Source organism: Gossypium hirsutum, chromosome A10 (genome assembly GCF_007990345.1).
Source record: "Gossypium hirsutum isolate 1008001.06 chromosome A10, Gossypium_hirsutum_v2.1, whole genome shotgun sequence".
NCBI lineage: Eukaryota > Viridiplantae > Streptophyta > Magnoliopsida > Malvales > Malvaceae > Gossypium > Gossypium hirsutum.
This window is the reverse complement of record NC_053433.1, coordinates 21695917-21716836: the sequence shown is the minus strand read 5'-3', so window position 1 is coordinate 21716836 and position 20920 is coordinate 21695917. Positions and strand designations below refer to the sequence as shown.

The window sequence follows — 20920 nt, the reverse complement described above, 5'->3', positions numbered from 1 at the left end:
CACTATAACCACAATTGTTTTACCATATGTACTGAAATGGGCCGATGGATAGTGAGAGTGATCCTCGCCAAGTTTCCAATCCAACGAGCTTCCGATTTACTATAAAATAGAAAAATAAAACTAAGTAAGCATATAATGCTTAGTAAGTCCGTATAACATGCTACTTAACTTACCATTTATTCTATTTCATGATAAACATGCAAGGGACATTCAATAAATTTCATCTCAAGCCCTACACATATCCTCATTGCCCTTGTTAGTCATACATTCCATAATAACATCAAGAAACATATATGGGCTCAACACAATCAGATTTCCGGATATATATATATTTTCCATATCACGTATCCATATAACATGTATAAATCATATCTTTATATTACAAGTATATTTTCATAATAATTCATCTTGAGTTTAGATTATTTTATATCAGAACTTTACTCATATAATTTGAAATATCAAGGTCAAGAATATTCACTCAAGGTGTACAAATCTATAATCAGGGATGAATATACTCATCAAATAAATTCCATGTACAAATAATCATCATTTCATATTTCCATATATCAATTATCATGTATTATCATTTTCATGTATTTCAGACAGATACGTGTAATAACTCATTTTATTATTCATATCTTCTCATGTTTGGATTGTTACCCATTGAATTTATTCGGAATATCGATGGATACGTAAGTAGTACACTCGAGGTGTACAAATCAGGATCCATCAATTCATGTTCAAGGGTACCCATAAGGTACTATACCAGAGAGTACACTCTCGAGCCACATATGTATACAATAGGATTACTAGTCCAGGCTAAATGCTGTCTCCAATATATATTTACTCAATAGAGCTTAGTCAGGATTACCAGTCCAGGCTAAATCCAATCCATAACATATGATCGAGAGGACTTATATCAGGATTGCCAGTCCAGGCTAAATCATTTTTGTAATGAGGTCAATAGGATTACTCGTCTGAGCTAAATCCCGTCAACAACAAATGCAGTACCTCATTCAATAAGTGAAATCACACTTATCCATCGATTTTCATTTATTCAAACGGGGTTTAACATTTTTCAGGAATTATCAGGTATATAATTATTTCATAGATCTATAACATTCATATAATTCAAATAAACACATTTCACATTCATTTCAAACATAAAAGTAACATTTTTATCATTTATTATTTATCGGGCATTATCATTGATCGGGCTTTCTCGGATATGTTTTCAATGTCATATATATATGATATTTATATAATTCACAAACACAACATTGAATTCAAGCATATAAATATACAAAATTTGGTTACACAAACTTACCTTGACAAATGTTCGTATACGTAAAATCTACTATTTCAACATTTTTCTCTTGTCCTCGTTATAACTCCAAATTTGGTCTATTCGGATCTATATGAGTGAATTTATCATCAATTTAATACAATTTAAACTTAATTCAATCCAACTCACATCTTAGGCAAAATTACCATTTTGCCCCTAAACTTTTAATTAATGACGATTTTATCCCTAGGCTCGGAAAATGAAATTTATGCAATTTACTCATTATTCCAAGCCTAACCAAAAATTAAATATAAAATTTACAGCACATGTATTCTATAAAATTTATAATTTTTCTTCAATTTTCACAACTTTACATTTTAGTCCCTAAATCATGTTTTCATCAAAAATCACTTTGTAAGAGTTGTTTATCTATCAACAACCTTTCATATTCTACCATAAATTTCAAATTTTCAGCATATTCATCCATGACATGATTTCTATACTTTGATAACTTTTCAAATTGATCCCCTAAATAGATAGATTAAGCTATCCCGGTTTCAAAAATATAAAAATTACTAAAAACGGAGATTGAATACTTACCTAATTTGGCCAAGAAATCTTGCCTTCTCTTTCCTAAGGTTTCCATAGAATATTTGGGAAGAATATGATATAAAATTATTTTTATTTCTATTTAATTATTTATCATATTTTAATTTTATCACTTTCCAATTTAGTCCTTAGCCTTTTTCTAATTTTTCATGGATGAATCATCCAAAAATATATACAAAATTTTCATTAATGGTCTAATTACCATATAAGGACCTCAAGTTTTGAATTCCATAGCTATTTGATCCTTATAGCTATTAGAATTCAAATTTTTCATTTTATGTGATTTGGTCCTTTTCACAATTAAGCACATAATCGATAAAATTTCTTTCTGAAATTTTCACAATACATTATTATCATATTATAGACCATAAAATAATATTAAAATATATTTTATTTCCGGAATTGGATTTGTGGTCCCAAAACTACTGTTCCGATTTCTCTAAAAATGGGTTGTTACAAGTTAATTTTTGAAGATTTTATTTTAATAATGTATTTATACCAAATGAGTTACTGATAAGTGAATTTTTATCCTTCAAGGTGGCTAGTACAACATTGGAAATGTATAGAAAAGAATATGTTGAATTTTAACATCTGAAGCCTCAATAATGCAAAAAAAATCGTAGCATCAAGCTTAACAAGAACAAATTGGAAACCCACACATTTAAAGAATGCCACATCAGCTTTTGGGCTTAACCTATCTCTTACTCAAATGTTGGTGATGATTGAAAATCAGAAGGAATAGGGCTCTACGTTAATTGAAAGGCCTAAACACCCCCAAGAAGACAAAAATATAATAGAAAGGGGAGTTGACTTAGCATACCATGTTTTGGGGATATAAATACCTCACCTTAGAACATAAGGGGAGGCAATTGTATGGTACAAGAAAACACCCATTTTCAGAAAAAAAATAAACTGGAAAAGAATATGATAAGAAGAGGAAATAAGAGAAGAACTATTTGAGGAGAATCACCTTATTTGGCTTGAAAGCTCTTCACTTTTCTCTTTGCATTTTGTTTATTATCTTATTTTATCTTGGACTATGGTTGCTTAATCGTTTTTAATTTAGGTATCCTTTCAAGACATTCATATGCTTCATTGTAGGACTTAGAAAGAAAAGTTTCATTTGACAAAACATCTGCCACCAATCTAATATGAACATTGAGACCGTTATAGAAAGTCTTCATTTGAATGTAATAAGGAATGCCATGGTGGGGAAACTTCTGAAATAACTCCTTAAACCACTTTCATGCCTCATATAAAGATTCTTTATCAAGTTGCTGAAATGAAGTGATTTCATTGCAGAGCTTGGCATTCTTAGTGGGAGGAAAATACATCATAAAGAAACATTCATCCAACTCTTGCCATGTAGTCACGGAATCTGAAGGTAAAAAGTTTAACCATGCCCATTCTCTATCTCTAAAAGAGTATGAAAATAATTTCAATCTCAAAGCATCCTCTATAACTTTGGTCAATTTGAAAAAGTTACTTATTTCCATGAATAAGTGAATATGAAGGTGCAGATCTTCAGTAGGCATCCTGCTAAATTGACCCACAGTTTGCAGCATTTGGAACAAGACTGGCTTAAGTTTGAATTTTGGAGCTTCAATCTCGGGTTTCATAATACTCAGATTGAGTTCGTTGAAGAAAGGAACAACATATTTTCGAATGATGCAGTCTCTATCATCAACAACAATAATTGCATGTTGAGCATTATTAGCAACTGCTCCCCCTTGAACTTGTTACGGAGGATCCATTTGTTGGATCTGGTGCCCTAAGTGTAGTATTTTCATATATGTATACTTTTATTTTTTCAAGCATGTTTGTTTAATAAAATTATTCATGAATTTCGTTAATAATCTTTGGATATTGTCCTTAATGTTTTTTGCATGCAAAGGAAAATGAAAGCAAATATTAGCTCACTAGTAGTCTAATGTTTAACTAATACTAAAACGTATTACGTGATCAGATCATAATATGGAAAGATAAATTAACTTAGTAGACGAACCTAAACATGTCCTTAGTCTAATTGGAAATGAGAAAATATACTGAAAGACTAATATGTTGTCTATCAAGTCCAACTAGGTTGATGTTTTGTCTTGGGAATTGGAGTAGATTACTCCTAGAAGATAGAGACATAGATGTAGCTGGCTAGATTGAAAAAAATCAGACAGATCCCAAGAAGAATAGATCCTGAATATGTTTTTGGATTTATTCAATTGTGGCGTTCATAGTGTGGCATATCTTAATCCTGAGTAGATGATGAACTATGTATACGTAACTCGTGTCACACCCTGTTTAGGCGAATTGGATCAGGTTGACAAACTACGCCAGTGAAGGTTGCCTAAGTTGTGAAACCTATAATGGTAAATGTGATAATTTCATGGCAAAGACTTACAAAAAACTTTGCCAACTATGCGAAGTACCAGTCCTAGTGTTAGTAAGGTTATAGTAGGGCGAGGACCTTATTGGGCAGACTTTTCCTACTAATGCGATCGCCACTTGTGTTTTAACATAATTTCTTAAGTAAGTATGATAGCTTGTAGGATACGTTTATACCACCTGGCATCTCTGTGGAGGCAATATGTCTGTAATAAGAGCACTTGTAAAGCCTTGTAGGATGTGATTAATTAGTAGAAGCATGTGAGAACTGGTAATGATTAGAGATAAACCTGATCAGGATTCAGACATGGGTTAGCTATAAATAGGATAGCGTGGTAGTGAAGAGAAGATTTTTTATTCATCTTCTCCACCAGACTTTGTTATCATTAAAGAAACCAAGAGAGTTCTTTGCTGCTAGTAATGATAGTAACTGTAAGATTTAAGAGAACTTCAGAGCTAGTTGTCTACTGGTAAATTCTTAAAACATTCCTTTGAATTTTACCAGATAGATAGAGGCTAACTTAAGAAAGTATTGGTAGGATTTCCTTAACTACTGGGTAAAAAGGAAACTCCTAACCACAAGCCATTTGCATATTTATAGATTCTTGTTGTATCTTAAGCATTTGATTATTTTTTATGATTAAAAGAATTTTTTTACTATTTAGCTAAAAAAATGGGAAAGGGTCCTAGTGCCAAAGGAGCGCAAGACCAATAAGCTTGTCTATCATAGAGAGAAAACCATGCAAGTGGGGAATTCGCAGAGTAGACATGCCTGTGATATTCACATGTGAGTAAAGAGAACAGTGTTGATCGCCAAGAGGATGATTCAAACGGCAAAGTTATCTACCCATTGAATTGAAAACCATAGTAATGTTTGTGCCAACTGGGGCAAAATAAACATGTTCTTTATTTCCTTATTTCTGCATCTATTAGTAATCGTAGTGAGGTTGTTCTTCCTAAAAACTCACTAAGTTCTTATGAACTTACCCAATTTCTTTTTCCTTTCAGGTTTTCAGGTTAAGTGTGATGATTGAAGGGATATAACAAATTACATTAAATTAATTCTCAGGAAAGGTTGGAGGGGTCACAGTGGTCCCGCTTAAGTTCAATCTCCTTAGACAGAATTAATTAAATGTACTAAATTAAGAAAATAAATTCTAATTATTTATTTATTTACAAAATGAGTTCATGAAAAATCAAGGATCTGTTAATTTGAATGAGGATTTAACTTGCTCCACGTCACCATCCTAATAATGCTTGAAACATTGACCATTAACTTTAAACGTACCTCCATAATTGTCCTATAATTCAATAGCTCCATAAGGATAAACTCGATAGATGGTATAAGGTCCTTTCCATCGGGATTTCAGCTTCCCAGGAAATAACTTTAGCCTTGAATTAAACAACAACACCTTTTGTCCTTTTTTAAATTTGCGAGGTTGTATATGACTATCATGCTATCTTTTTTATCTTTCTTTACACATTTTGGCATTCTCATAGGAAAAAAACCTCAACTCTTCCAACTCATCCAGTTGTAAACATCATTTTCTCACCAGCTTGCTTAAGATCAAAATTCAACTTCTTCAAAGCCCAGTGAGCTCTATTCTCCAACTCTAATGGCAAATGACATTCCTTCCCAAAAACCAACTGATAAGGAGTCATTCCCGACGTTGTCTTAAATGTTGTTCGATAGGCCCATAAAGCATCATCGAGCCTTCGAGACCAATCTTTTCTGCTAGGGCGTACTACCTTTTCAAAGATACCTTTAATTTCACGGTTCACTCTTTCAACTTGTCCATTAGATTAAGGGTGATAAGCTGTAGCAATCTTGTGTTTCATATCATATTTGTCAAGCAACCACTTAAGCCATTTGTTCACAAAGTGAGAACCTTCATCACTAATAATAGATCTTGGTGTCCCAAATTGTGTAAACACATGCTTATGTAGGAATCACATAACTACCTTAGCATCATTTGTAGGGTATGCTTCAGCTTCAACCCATTTGGACACATAATCCACAGCAACTAAGATGTATTTGTTCCCATACGAAGAAGGAAACGATCTTAAGAAGTCAATGCCCCATACATTGAATAATTCAATCTTTAAAATGTTTATCAAGGGCATCTCATTCCTCCTTAATATATTTTCGGTCCTTTGGCATTTATCACAGTTCTTCACATAAGCATAAACATCTTTAAATAACGTAGGCCAAAAGAAACCTGCTTGCAAGATCTTTGTTGCACTACATGAACCACCAAAGTGTCCCCCACTTGGAGATGAATGGCAATGATATAAGATCTCGGCAATCTCACTTTCAGCTACACACTTTTGGATTATATTATCTGCACAGTATTTAAACAAGAACGGGTCCTCCCAGAAATAATATCGACTATCATGAAGGAATTTCTTCCTTTATTGGTATGTCATTTCTTGAGGAATTATTCCACATGCAAGATAATTAGCAAAATCAGCAAACCAAGGTGTTTCATGAATTCGACTCACCTCAAATAAGTGTTCATTAGGGAAATTCTCGTTGATAGGCACATATGATCGAGTTACCTCATCTTGCTCCAACCTCGACAGATGATCAGCTACTTGATTTTCAACACATTTTCTGTCTTGGATCTCAAGGTCAAATTCTTGGAGTAAAAGTATCCAATGAATTAGTCTCGGTTTGACATCTTTCTTCGTGAGCAAGTATTTAATAGTCGCATGGTCTGTAAATACTGTAACTTTGGTACCTATAAGATATGAGCGGAATTTGTCAAAAGCAAAAACTATAGCAAATAGTTCCTTTTTAGTTATAGTATAATTGAGTTGGGCTCCCGTCAAGGTTCTACTTGTATAGTAAATAGGGTGAAACGCTTTGTTTCTTATTTGACCCATCACAGCTCCAACAGCATAATCACTTACATCGCACATCAACTCAAAAGGTGTGCTCCAATCGGGTGTAATGATCATTAGGGCTGAGATTAACCGTTTTTTCAGCTCTTTAAAAGCTTTTAAACATGCTTTGTTAAAATCAAACACTGCATCTTTCTCTAACAACAAACACAACAGTTTAGAAATTTTTGAAAAATCTTTGATAAACCTTCGGTAAAAGCCAGCATGGCCTAAGAAACTTCTAACTCCTTTCACATTTATTTGGGCCGGTAATCTTTCAATTACGTCTACCTTTGCTTTGTCGACTTCAATTTCTTTCTTTGAAATTCTATGCCCTAAGACAATCCCTTCTTTAACCATAAAATGACATTTCTCCCAGTTAAGGACAAGATTCGTCTCTTCGCATCTCTTCAGTACCTTAGCCAAATTACTCAAACGAATATCGTAAGTGTTACCAAAAACAAAAAAATCATCCATGAAAACCTCAACAAAATTTTCAACCATATCAGTGAATATTGCCATCATGCATCATTGAAAGGTTGTAGGTGCATTGCATAAACCAAAAGGCATTCACCTAAAAGCAAACATACCATGCAGACAAGTAAAGGTTGTTTTATTTTGGTCTTCCAGAGCCACAACTATTTGGTTATATCCCGAATAACCATCTAGAAAACAATAGAATTCATTACCTGCCAGTCGATCTAACATCTGATCTATAAAAGGCAACAGAAAATGGTCCTTTCGAGTGGCTTTAATTAGCTTTCTATAGTCAACACAAATTCTCCAACCAGTAACAGTTCTTATTGGGATCAATTAGTTACGCTCATTCTCAACAATCGTAATTCCACCTTTCTTCAGCACAAACTACACTAGACTTACCCAAGAACTATCTGAAATAGGATAAATGATTCCTGCATCTAGCCATTTGATCACTTCCTTTCTCACAACTTCCTTCATAATAGGATTGAGTCTTCTTTGCCCATCAATTCAAGCTCTTTCACATTCTTCCAAAATAATTTTATCCATGCAAAAAGAAGGGCTTATACCTCAAATATTAGCTATAGTCCAACCAATTGCTTTCTTAAATTTCTTTAGAACAGCAATTAGTTGCTCCTCTTGATCTTTTGTCATTTCTGCTGAAATAATCACAGGTAAAGTGGAACAGTCACCGAAATAAATGTATTTCAAATAGGAAGGAAGTACATTTAGTTCGAGTGTGGGTGGTTCTTCAATTGAAAATTTGGGTTGCACAAATTCTCTGACTTCCAACTCCAATGGTTCAAACCATGTGGATTGAATAAAATTTCTCAGATTAGCTTCCACCAGAGCCATATTTTCTTCACCTTCTTCATCCTCCAAAAGGTCAAGATCTAAGGCTTTCTCCAATGGATCTTCTTCAAAATTGCTTTCCATAGAAATCAAGGTTTCTATCTCTTCCATAACTGAACACTCTTCAGCCGGATCGGGAAATTTCATTGCTTTAAGAATGTTAAAGGTTACCTGATCGTCTTGAACTTGCATGGTGAGTTCACCTTTCTGCACATCAATTAACATTCTTCCCATGGCTAGGAAAGGTCTCCAAAGGATAATTGACACTTCCTTATCTGCTTCAAAATCTAGAATAATGAAATCAGTAGGAAAAATAAATTTATTGACTCTTACCACAATATCCTCGATCTTTTCTTCGGGGTATGCTAAAGATCGATCCGCTTGCTGAAGCGTCACAGTTGTAGGTCTTAGTTCTCCTATCCCTAGCATCTTGAAAATAGACTAAGGCATCAAGTTGATACTTGCTCCTAAGTCACACAAAGCTTTACCACAATAAGATTCACCAATGTTACAAGGTATCGTAAAGCTTCTTGGATCCTTTAATTTCAGTGGCAGCTTGTTCTACAGGAAAGCACTGTATTCCTTCGTCAAGGCGATAGTCTCATACTCACTTAGTCGTTTCTTCTTGGATAGTACATCCTTCGTAAACTTCACATAATTCAACATTTGTTCTAAAGCCTTCACCAATGGAATATTAATGTGTAGTTGCTTCAGAACATCCAAAAACTTCTTGAATTACACCTCATGTTTCTACTTATGTTGCTGCAATCTTTATGGATATGGAGGTGATAGAACTTTTGGTTGAACAGAACAACTTTTCTGAGTAGGTAAATCTGCATCCAAAGAAGATATTAAAGTATCTGAATTCACTAAGTTAGGATTTACCTTGTCAATCTTTGTAGATTTAGATTCCTTTGGTGTAGGAATTTTAACAGCTGATTGATTGTCCTCAATAGGTTTATCTTTGACATCAATCAATCAGGGTTCCAGAATTTTACAACTTCACAATGTCACTGCCTTGATATGTTCTTTACCCAAATTTCTTGGATTCTCAGTATCGCTTGGCAAGGTTCCTTGTGGTCTATTACGAAGCTTGTAGCTAACTGACCCATTTGGTTTTCCAAATTTTTTAGTATGGCTACTTAGCGTTGGGTCAAAGCGTCATTCTTTGCGATGTACACTTTCAATAAGTTCTCCAAACTTTTTGATGCCTCAGGTTGAGGTGGTTTTGGAGTTGTTGATTTAACCTTTGAAATTGGTTGAGTTTATACTACATAAAGTTGTTGTTTAGTCCATTTCCTTGGTTGCTCCAAGAAAAGTTGGGGTGATTATGCCATGAAGGATTATAAAAGTTCGACTAGGGTCCTTGTCCACTCCTATTTTGATATTGGTTCCCCACATAGTACACTAAATCGAGATTTAATGGATAATTCTCAAAAGAATGACCTTCCCCACAATACACACAGGAAACTACTTTAAATGGACATGGTGGCTGAGCTGCAAAATTATTAGCACTATTAGCGGTAAATTGATTTAACATAGAGGAAATAGACGATACATGAGCTGATAACGAAGTGAGAGCATCAACTTCATGAACTCCAGCTATATGTCTTCCTGAAGCTGTTCGATTTGTTGGCCATTGATAGTTATTGCTTGCGATCCTCTCGATGATCTCATAAGCCTCATTATAAGACTTAGACAAAATTGCACCATTCGCAAAAGCATCTACCATCAATCTTGTATGTGCATTAATACCACTATAGAATGCCTCCAACTGGATACAATGAGGAATCCGATGATGAGGACACTTACGAAGTAACTCCTTGAATCGCTCCCAAGCCTCATACAAAGACTCATCATCCAATTTTGGAAAGTTTTGATCTTGTTCCTTAACTTCGCATTCTTGCTAGGCGGGAAATACTTAACCAAAAATCTCTCTGCTAATTCTTGCCATGTAAATATGGAACTTGGTGGTAATGAATTGAGCCATGCTCATACTCGATCTCACAACAAGTATGGAAACAACTTCAACCTCAATGCGTCTTCAGTCACATCGGCTATTTTGAATGACCGGCTATTTTGAATAAATCACTCACCTCCATAAACAATCGAAGGTGGAGATGTGGATCTTCCATGGGCATACCACTAAATTGGCCCATTTGTAGCATGTGAAACATCACTGGTTTCAATTCTAATTGAGTTGCCTCAATATCTAGCCTTCTAATTCCTAGATTTAACTCATTGAAAAGCGGCACAACATATTGTCTGATGCATCGATCCCTATCATCGGTAATGAGGATGGGATTTCTTACATGATCGACTTCATTACCTTGGTCTTGATTCTGATTTCCAAGGTCCATCTCGACTTTTCTTTGAGCTATTCATTCATGTCTTCTTGGTTTGAAAGTTTGCTCAATTTCAGGTTCTACTGGGAGTAAATTGATAATCCAATCTATGCTCATAGACACCTGAAAAGAAAATCACAAAATTAAAAAGAATAAGTTAGTACTGTTAGAAATAACCAAATTGAAAATAAATAATTTCACAAAAATTGACGATGGCAACAGTTGACAATCCCTGGCAATGACGCAAAAAACTTATAACGCTAGGGTTTGTGCAAGTGTACACAGTTGTTATCAAGTAATAAGTAAGTATCGAGTTATTGTCTCCACAGGGATTGTATTCGTGCTAAGTCACTCAATTATAAAAATATTATTAACAATTTGGTAAATAAAAACACAATTTAATTTGGAAGTATTGATTAAAATTATGTAAAATTAATCTAGATGCAATGATCCCTAATGTGATTTATCCTAAAATGCAACTATATGAATGAAATAGATTTTAATAGCATTAACACAATAAGCAACAATTAAAACATAAATAAACTCAAATTATTATCAAAATGCTTATCAATATTCGGAAAAACATTCCATGGTAACTCGATCTTTCATGAGTTTGGAAACCACATTAGGTCCTTTCGGAATCCTTTACTTAGTAAATACGCATTTTACTGATCCTAATTTACTAAGGGCTTCTTAGTATTCATGCGAGGTAACAAGGACGTGTTAGGTTTGAAATAGTATAATCACACAAATCTAAAAACTATGCAGATAACAGAGCCTGGTTAGGGTTGTTATGTAACCTACAATTTAATCGGATTAGGATCTAAATTGAGCATGCACATTTCAATTATGTGTCCATTAGCCATCGTCTGGTTAGGATCACTCAGCTAATTCAGGTGCATTTCAATAACGTATGAACAAAATATAGACTTGATTTTAATTGAAAACATGATCGATTAAGGCACAAACATTACAAACATGAATCACCTAATTATTATTTAATCAAAGCAATCATGATAGCTTAAATAAAATTAAGCTATCATTGTTGTAAACAAGAACAAAGAACACATAGCAAACATCTTTAAAGTAAATTAAAGAAAAGAAAGATTAAACCCAATTCAGAGTGGTTGTCACCCAAGACTCTGACTGACGAGGCTCCTTCATTCCTTTGCTTCACTTCTTTGCTGATGGCTCTCCAAAGTGGCCAACCAAGGGCTCTTTAAGAGGCTAATTTGCTAAAAATCCTTATGCAAAGATGATGGTAGGCGTGAGGGGGAAAGAAAGCTAAAAGAGTTGAGAGAGGAGAGAATAATGAATGAGTGAGGGATGAATGAGGGATGAGGGATAAGTGAGAAATAGGGTCTTATTTATAGGTGAGGCAAGGAAGCTAGTTTGCTAAAAATAGGAGTGTCCATCATTTGAAACTTCATCCAAGAGTGGTCAGCCATAATTTGTGGGAGTGTGGCTAATTTTTTCTTGATTTAAGTGCCACAACATCATCAGGATCAGGACTCGGTAAATTGCAAATCCCCGGGTAAATCTGTGATTTCTTCAACTCTTCAAGGGCCTTGTGTAATTAAACCAAAATTTGATTTATGAACATCCACATGCAACCGAATTTTGGGTTGACTTGGTCCTCCATTTGGATGGTTTTCTAATCAACAAAAAGCTCTTAGACCTGTCCAACAATAGTAGATAATTTAGAGGACCAAAGCATATAATTTACCCACTTTAATTAATCAGTTTACTTAATTAATTCAGACCCAATTTATTAATGAAATATATTAAAAATAAATTATTAAATATAACTTTATATTTTATTATTTAATTTAATCATACATTGCCCACTTTATAGCTTGAAAATATAATATGCTCAAATTAAAATAAAAGAAGCCATTTTCTGCATGAAAACTATATAATAAAGCATAAAATCATATTTCAATAATTTCTATGTCCCAATTTCATATTTTCATATATTTCATTAACTTATTAAACAATTACTTGGTTTTAACAGCAAATTTAAGTAAAAAGGTGATGAATTATATAGGAAAAATCATATATATTTTTCAGTTTACAATGATAGCTTGATGTTTTTGTTGTTTGTTGATGAAAAAATAATAATTGTTGATAGAATATTATGTTTAATTAAGTGATTTTTTATAAAAATGCTTATTAAGCATTAAATTATGAAATTTGTAAATTGAAGGGTCAAAATGTGAAGTAAATGAAATTAATGGGCTGCTAGGGACCTAGGGAAAATTCGGCCAACCATGAACATGGTGAAATTTTGAGTTTTTTGTGTTATTTTGAAATAGGGACTAAATTGTGAAAATGTGAAATGTTAGGGGCTAAAGTGCAAAATGCCCATTTATGTGTTTGTAGATTAAATTGAATGAATATTTCATTAAATAAGTCAAATTTGTATTAATTTAGATCAAGTAAAGAAGAAATAGGATTTGGATCGGGGGAAGTCAAAAGTTGTTGAATAGTCGTTCTGGTCCGTTTGTTTCCGTACGAAGTAAGTTCATATGTAAATAAATGTTTTTAAATTCAAATGTATACATTATATAATACCGAATTGAATTGTATATATAAATATATATGTTACCGAATTGAATTGTATATATAAATATATATGTTGCCGAATTTAATTAAGCATTGGAGGACTTGATTCAAGCTTGAATTGATTGAATTACGACGTCCGAAAGCCCCGTACGAACCATAGGAATAGTATAGGATACGTATGTCATGACATTAGGACTTCCGAGGTGTGAATTCGTGTAAGACCATGTCTGGGACGTTGGCATCGTATATGATTCGCGTAAGGCCCTGTCTGGGACAGAGGCATCGACATGTGATAACATGTAAGACATATCTCGGATATGGCATTGTATGTGATATATGTGTTGCCGAGTATCCTTAACGATTCCAAATGGTTCAATAGGCAATGTTAAAATGAGACTGAAGGCAAATTTGAACTAAATAATTTAGGTACGTATGAGATTTCAATCAACATTGAAAAAAAATGTGGATGCTTAAAGTGATCATATGAACTACATGAGAAGTGTGATTATATATGTGTATGGAACTAATTAGGTTCGGCTATTTAGAACTGATTTATGAATGTTTTTGTGATGATTTATTTGCTTATGGCTTACTAAGCTTTCCAAGCTTACTTTGTGTGTTTATTCGTTGTTTTATAGATATTGAAAGCTAGCTTGAGGTCGAGGATCGTCAAGGATCATCGTCACAATATCAATCACCATTTTGGTACTTTTGAAGCTTGTAAATATGTTATATGGCATGTATAGGCTAGTAATCAAATGGTTTGTTTTGAATTGTGTTAATAGCCATGTGAATTGGCTTATGAATGATGTAGTTAATGGAAGTGTAATTAACTTATGATATGTGTTTATAATTGCCATGGTATGAGTAAGCTATGCTTTTGAATTTCGCTATTCGGTATGGTTTATTAATGACATATGTTTTGATGTATAATTTGGCTTGTGAGTTGGTTTAAAAATGGTGTTTAGGTTGGTGTGTATTCAGCCTTGTTACTTAACTTATTTTGGGAAATATGTTACATGGTTTATGATGTGGTTATAACGTTTTATGATTTGGAAATGTTTGAATGAATAGTTTTTGCAAATAGTTGATTGTGTATTCGGTAAATTGTTAATAATAAAATTGCTTCGGTCATTTGTGAGATAAAATATGGTATAAGATGTGTACTTACATTCGGCTAATGTCAGGTAGAATATATATATGTTTTGTGATGCCGTATGTACTTAGCCAAATTAATATGGTTGTCTTGTTGATTAGATGATTGATTATGTGATGAATGAAAATTGGTATAATTTTGGGTGATATTTTTGTAAAGTATGAAATGCGCATGTTTTTGGCTAGAATTTATGTGTTAATTGATGTCTTGTATATATGTGCTGTCCTATTTTGGTAAACTGGTTTTAGGCAAAAATGCATTTAGAAACGTTTGCATTATTATGGTCCGAACTGGGCATCGTTTGGATTTGTTTTAGCTGTTCACTTGAATGAGATAAATAGTAACAAAATGTGTTGTTAAACTAGCATGTTTGATAATTAGCTAATAAAATAAATAGTTATAAACAAATAAATGTTGTGATATATGTGTTTGGTATATGAAGTAAGGAAATATGCTTGTTTTTAATTTAGGTATTCGAATACCAAGTAATTGATGCCCTTATAGTTCGAATATATTTGTAAAATGCATGCAATATGGTTTTGTTACATATTAGATAGTTCGAATATGTGATTAAAAATAATATTAATATGATTGAAATTTTGCAGCATGGTTCGTATATGTATTATAAGTAATAAAGCATGATTGATTTTATTTGGTTAAGTGTTTCTTATGTGCAAAAATTGGTTTATATGAATGAATAGATGATTGCTATTCGATTGAAAATTATTGTGGAGGAATTTGATATGTTTTTGAACATGAAATGATTTATATGAGCATGCTAAACTGTGATTTTTCAGGTAATGCCGCCTAATCCTAATCTGGCGATAAATACGGGTTTGGGGTGTTACATTTAAATGGTATCAGAGCTACAGTTTAGTCAGTTCTCGTACTAACATAGCACATGTGAGTCTAGCTATACATGTCATAGTTGTAAACTGCGTTAGTGTGATGATTCCTGACAATTAAATTGTGTTTCTGTATCTATGAATTATTTATTATTATTTTTAACATACTATTTTATTGATCCTATACTGTTTTAGTTTGTGATTTCTTCCATTCGTATATTTTAAAATTTCTATTTTAGATTATTTTTATACGTGTCTTTTTTTTTTGGTTTTCAAAATTTATTTAATATTTATTTTAGATAATTTTGTATGTTATTATGCGATACATTATTTTTCATGTATATTGTTGATTTCATATTGTTTTCCTTTTTGAATTTATTCACGTATATATATTTTCTTTTTAAATCTGTTTATACGTAGTTTATCTCTTTTAGAGATCCTATTATATTTTGCTTTTTTAACAACCTCATTTTTTATATTATATATTTATGTATTAATATTATCTAAGTTTTATTTTATGCGTTATCATTTTTTTTGAGGTAATATATATTTTGTTTTAGATTATTTTGTTATTTCATATGTCTTTTTATGTAATGTTTATTTTAAAACTCATCCGTGCATTATTATGCTTATTTTTGTTGCATACTTTACTTCAAATTCTCTCGTATGTGCCCATCGTTTTTTTGTACATATAATTTAGGTTAGGCTTATATATATATGTATTGGTTTCTAATTTCCTTCTCTCCGTTTTATTTTAAATTCATTTATTATCATTCAAAATTTGTTTTATATTTTATTAGTACGCTATACAATTGATATAAAATGTACATATGTCTGTATTTAGTTTTGATTGTTAATACTGTTTGAATATAATGTGTTGGGAAGTTATTATTATTGTATATTTCAAATTGTATGTTCGAATTGTTATCTTTGTCGTTCAATAATGTAATGTTGTAATTGCGTATATTTATTTTGTGGTTGATACTATGCCTTTTTCTCCAACACATTTGGGCCAATTTTATTTGTTTGATTGTTTTGTACCACTTGTGAACTAAGTAAAATGCGTTTTGAGTTAGCTTTATAATTGTTTATTTGAAAATCTCTCAAAACAAAGACAATGTTTGATGTTTGGAAATTAGAGAAAACGTGCCCTAACGTGCTGGCTTTCGATTTTCCGTTTGTCCAAAATAATCAAATATCCCTTTAAAACTATATCCGTGTTTTCTAAATTTTAAAACAAGGCTGTAATATCCCGAATTAGGGCCTAATCGGAATAATGGTTTCGTGACCAAAAATTCGAGATAAAAATAATTATTTTATAATTATTTTGATGTTTATGATATGATTGCATGATTGTGTGAAAATTTCATGATGAAATCCTATGCCTAAAGTGCTTAAATTGAAATTAGGGACTAAATCGAATAATTTGCAAAACTTGCATTCTAGGAGTTTTTAGTATGAAATTGTTTTGGAATATTAATGATGAGGTATTAAATAGAAATTTGACCAATTTCTAAGTCTATGGACAAAAATTGGACATGGATGGAATTTTTGGAAAGTTTAGTAGTAAGGGCATTTTGGTCATTTAGTTATTAAAATGAATTAAAAACAAAATTAAAAGCCAATTTTTGTCCATCTTCTTCATTAGGCCGAAATTTCAAGGGTTCTCCATGGTTAGGGTTTGTTTCAACCTTTCAAGCTCCATAGTAAGTGATTCCAAGCCCCGTTTTTAATGTTCTTTACGTTTTTGGAATCCCGGTAGCTCGATTAAGCTTATGCTAGCAATAATTCAACATAGGATTCATATTTGGAAAAATACCCATAGATGAAATTTGTGTATTTTGGTGTTTTATGATAGAATATGAGGTTTTAAATTATGTTAGACAACTTGTACTACTCGGTTTTAAGCGAAAACGAGTAAAAGGGCTTAATCGGTAAAAATACCTAATAGTCATAAGTACATGTTAGAGTGTGAATTTGATGTTTCCATAGAAGGGAAAAATGATCAGCATGTCATAAAACATAAGAATAACGGATGAAGTTTAATTCCCGAGCCTAGGGGCAAAAGTGTAATTATGCAAAAGTTTAAGGGCAAAAATGTAATTTTGTCAAAGTTCGTATTAAATGCTGTTTTGATGAATGTATGTATTAAATAAGCTTAATTTGGCATTATAGATCAAGAGAAACGAGATTCAACTCGCGATCGAGGGAAAAATAAAGTTTACGAAGAATAAGCTCGATTGCTAATAATTTTGTACCGAGGTAAGTTCATGTGAAAATGTAGTAACATAATTGTCATTTTAAGCAATTTAATATTGTTTATATGATATGATGCTGATTATTATCATGAAATATTATGCTTTGTGGTTATTGTTGAATAATATGTAATTATGTGAAGTACTTGATGAGTATGAACTATCACTGAAGTATCAATTTCGATATTCCGTGGAAGATGGCAAAGATGTGTGATCGAGGAAAATGCCCGTTTGAACCTTAGGAATAGATTAGAATACAAGTGACATGTCACTAGGATGGTTGAGTTCCGAACTCATTGAGTTGAGTCCGAGTTCGTGAGATGTAACTAGGCATCCGAGCTCGTTGAGTTGAGTCCGAGTTCACTTATGGGCGGGTTACATGGTAGCTTGGCTACATAAGTTTCGCAGACTATTGAGTTTTTCTAGCTGCGGGTATGACACTTACGTTCATGACATCCGCGTATTCGAATTATATTCCAATGTGTTCAACGGGTGAATCTTACGTGAAGAAGAATAAGGCCTAAAACGAAGGTGACATGTTGGTAAGTGTGGTAAATGAGAAAATTTGACAGGTATGTGCTTAAACCCTCAGGTTGAAAACTTGGTATGATGAAATCGTAGAAAGATATTAAATGTAAATGAAACATGAATGTCTTGGTGTTGTTTATGCAAATGATGTTTTATGTGAGATTGTGTGATTATGTTACTTGCTATTTGCATGTGAACTTACTAAGCATTTGTGCTTACTCCCTCCTTTTCTTTCATTGTAGTTTTGACAAGCCGGCTTGAGAATCGGGATAGGTCGAAGACTCGTTCACACTATCCGAAGCCTTAAATTGGTAAAATGGCTTGTGTATTTTGAATGTGGCATGTATAGCAAAATACTCACTTTGTGTAATTGATCTTATGATATGGCTATGGTTTGGTAAGAAAAGGGTTTGTAAATGATTAGCCATTGGAATGGCCAATCTAAGTCATATTTGATGTTATGTATGTTTAAAATGCTATTTAGTCCATGAAAATCCTTAGTAAAGTGAAATTTGCCATAAAACAGAATCTGATAGCAACAGTGATGTAAATTTGAAAAATCACTAAAAATAGTAGAAATGGAATTAAATGATTAGTAAGTCATTAAATTGAAGCTTAATTAGTCTATTTTCATATGGATTGAACAAAATAGTATATAAATTATATTTTATGAGATATTTGAATTTTTGTGAAACAGGGCCAGAGTGATTTCTGGATCCCCTTTTCTGACTTTAAAAATTCATCATAAATTGTAAACAAATAATTAGAAGTCATGCTTTATATGTAAAGATTCCTTATTGAGTCTAGTTTTAAGAGAAACAAACCTCATAGTCATTGAAATTCTATACAGTGAGATATCTGATTCGTAATATATAGAGGTCAGAGTAGTCGAACCCTGAAATAGGGGAGACTTTAACTAATATACTGTACCAATTGGCTTGACCAAAAATTCTAGAAAAAAATTAGTAAATAGATATATGAGTATAGTTTCAGGAAAAATTTATGGAATTGGATTTCTAGTTTTGGAACTCGAGATATGAATTTTTAAGCAACTGTGACGCAGATGCTAGCTTGACTGGAAATTTTAAAAATAAATTGTTTGAGCTGTTTAAGTAATGAATTAAATCTGTTAACACCTCGTGTTCGACTCCAGTGACGGTCTCGGGTACGGGGCGTTACATTTGGTGGTATCAGAGCAGGTTTAGTCGGTTCTCGGACTAATGTATTGTATGTACGGGTTTTGCTATACATGCCATATATATATATTGTGATAGTGTGACGACTTCTAACCTTTTAAATAATTTTTTTATAGTAAATGGATCCCGATCCAGTTGCGGCTAATGATGTACAGAGTAATGCACCAGCTCCGGCTGAAGGGGCGATGCCAACTAAAAATCCACCTCCTATTGTTGGTCAAGGAGGAGGAGAATGGGCTCGGGAAGCCTTTCTCCAGATGATGAGTGCCTGGTATACTGAGTTCGTTCGTACGAACTCGAACGCACAACCTCCCCCACCTCCCCCGATTCTTCAACCTGTACCCCCGATGCCTCAAGGTGTAGATCTGATGAAATTTCACAAAACTCCAATTGACAAAATCCGTAAACAAGGGGCCGAAGAATTCAGGGCAAATATTGATGATGATGCCGAGAAAGCAGAGTTTTGGCTCGAGAATTCTATTCGAGTATTTGCTGAATTGTCTTGTACACCTGAGGAATGCTTGAAATGTGTTATATCATTGTTGAGGGATTCAGCTTATCATTGGTGGAAGACATTAACTTTAGTAGTACCGAAAGAGAAAGTAACTTGGGAGTTCTTTCAAGAAGAATTTCGAAAGAAATATATCAGTGAAAGATTTATTGATCAGAAGCGTAAAGAGTTTCTTGAATTAAAGCAGGGGAACATGACAGTTACTGAATACGAAAGAGAGTTTGTCAGGTTGAGTAAGTATGCTAGAGAATATATTCCTACAGAAGCTAAAATGTGCAGACGATTTGAAGACGGACTCAATGAAGACATCAAAGTATTTGTTGGGATTCTTGAATTAAAAGAAATGGTAGTATTGGTTGATCGAGCTTGCAAGGCTGAAGAACTACTTAAGAGAAGAAAAAGGTAAAGGCTGAGACTAGAAATTGGAAAAAAAGACCGACGATCAGTTCATTCTCACGACAATCCAGAAAATCTAGAAATATGAATCCTCGTTCACAGGTTTCGGCTGGACAATCATATGGAAATTCTAAGAAGCAAAATGTGGGTCCTAAATCTCAGACTACTTCTGTGGCTGGTGTGGGAAATACGAGATTTGTTAAGCCTGAGTGTCAGCGGTGTGGCAAAAATCATTTTGGCCCATGTAGAGCGAATGAATGTTTTTGGTGTGGTTCTCCGGATCATTTTATTAGAGACTACCCAGAAAGAGCTGAGAAAGAAAAATTTCAGAATGTAAAAGCTAGTGGTGCAGACTCGAGGGGAAGATATTCGAGAAAAGCTGGAAATGAAGCAAGCAGCAAAAATGTAGCCAGAGATTCAGCAGCTAAATCTGAAGTAAGGGCTCTAGCTAGAACTTATGCTATAAAGGCACGTGAAGATGCTTCATCACCCGATGTGATTACTGGTTTATTTTCTCTTTATGATGTTAATGTTATTGCTTTGATTGATCCCGGTTCTACTCATTCATATGTATGCATAAAACTTGTGTCTAGTATGAATATACCTGTTGAGAACACAGAATTTATGATTAGAGTGTC

The 20920-nt window shown here is 33.2% G+C and overlaps 2 non-coding genes across 2 annotated transcripts; both read left to right on the top strand.

The window, feature by feature from the left end:
- Positions 1–3094: 3094 nt before the first annotated feature.
- On the top strand, positions 3095–3201 carry LOC121208865 (small nucleolar RNA R71). The gene has a single exon (XR_005903989.1). It is a non-coding gene; the product is annotated as a small nucleolar RNA R71 (small nucleolar RNA).
- Positions 3202–10275: 7074 nt separating this feature from the next.
- On the top strand, positions 10276–10381 carry LOC121209098 (small nucleolar RNA R71). Its single transcript, XR_005904215.1, has one exon. It is a non-coding gene; the product is annotated as a small nucleolar RNA R71 (small nucleolar RNA).
- The last annotated feature ends 10539 nt before the right edge of the window (positions 10382–20920 follow it).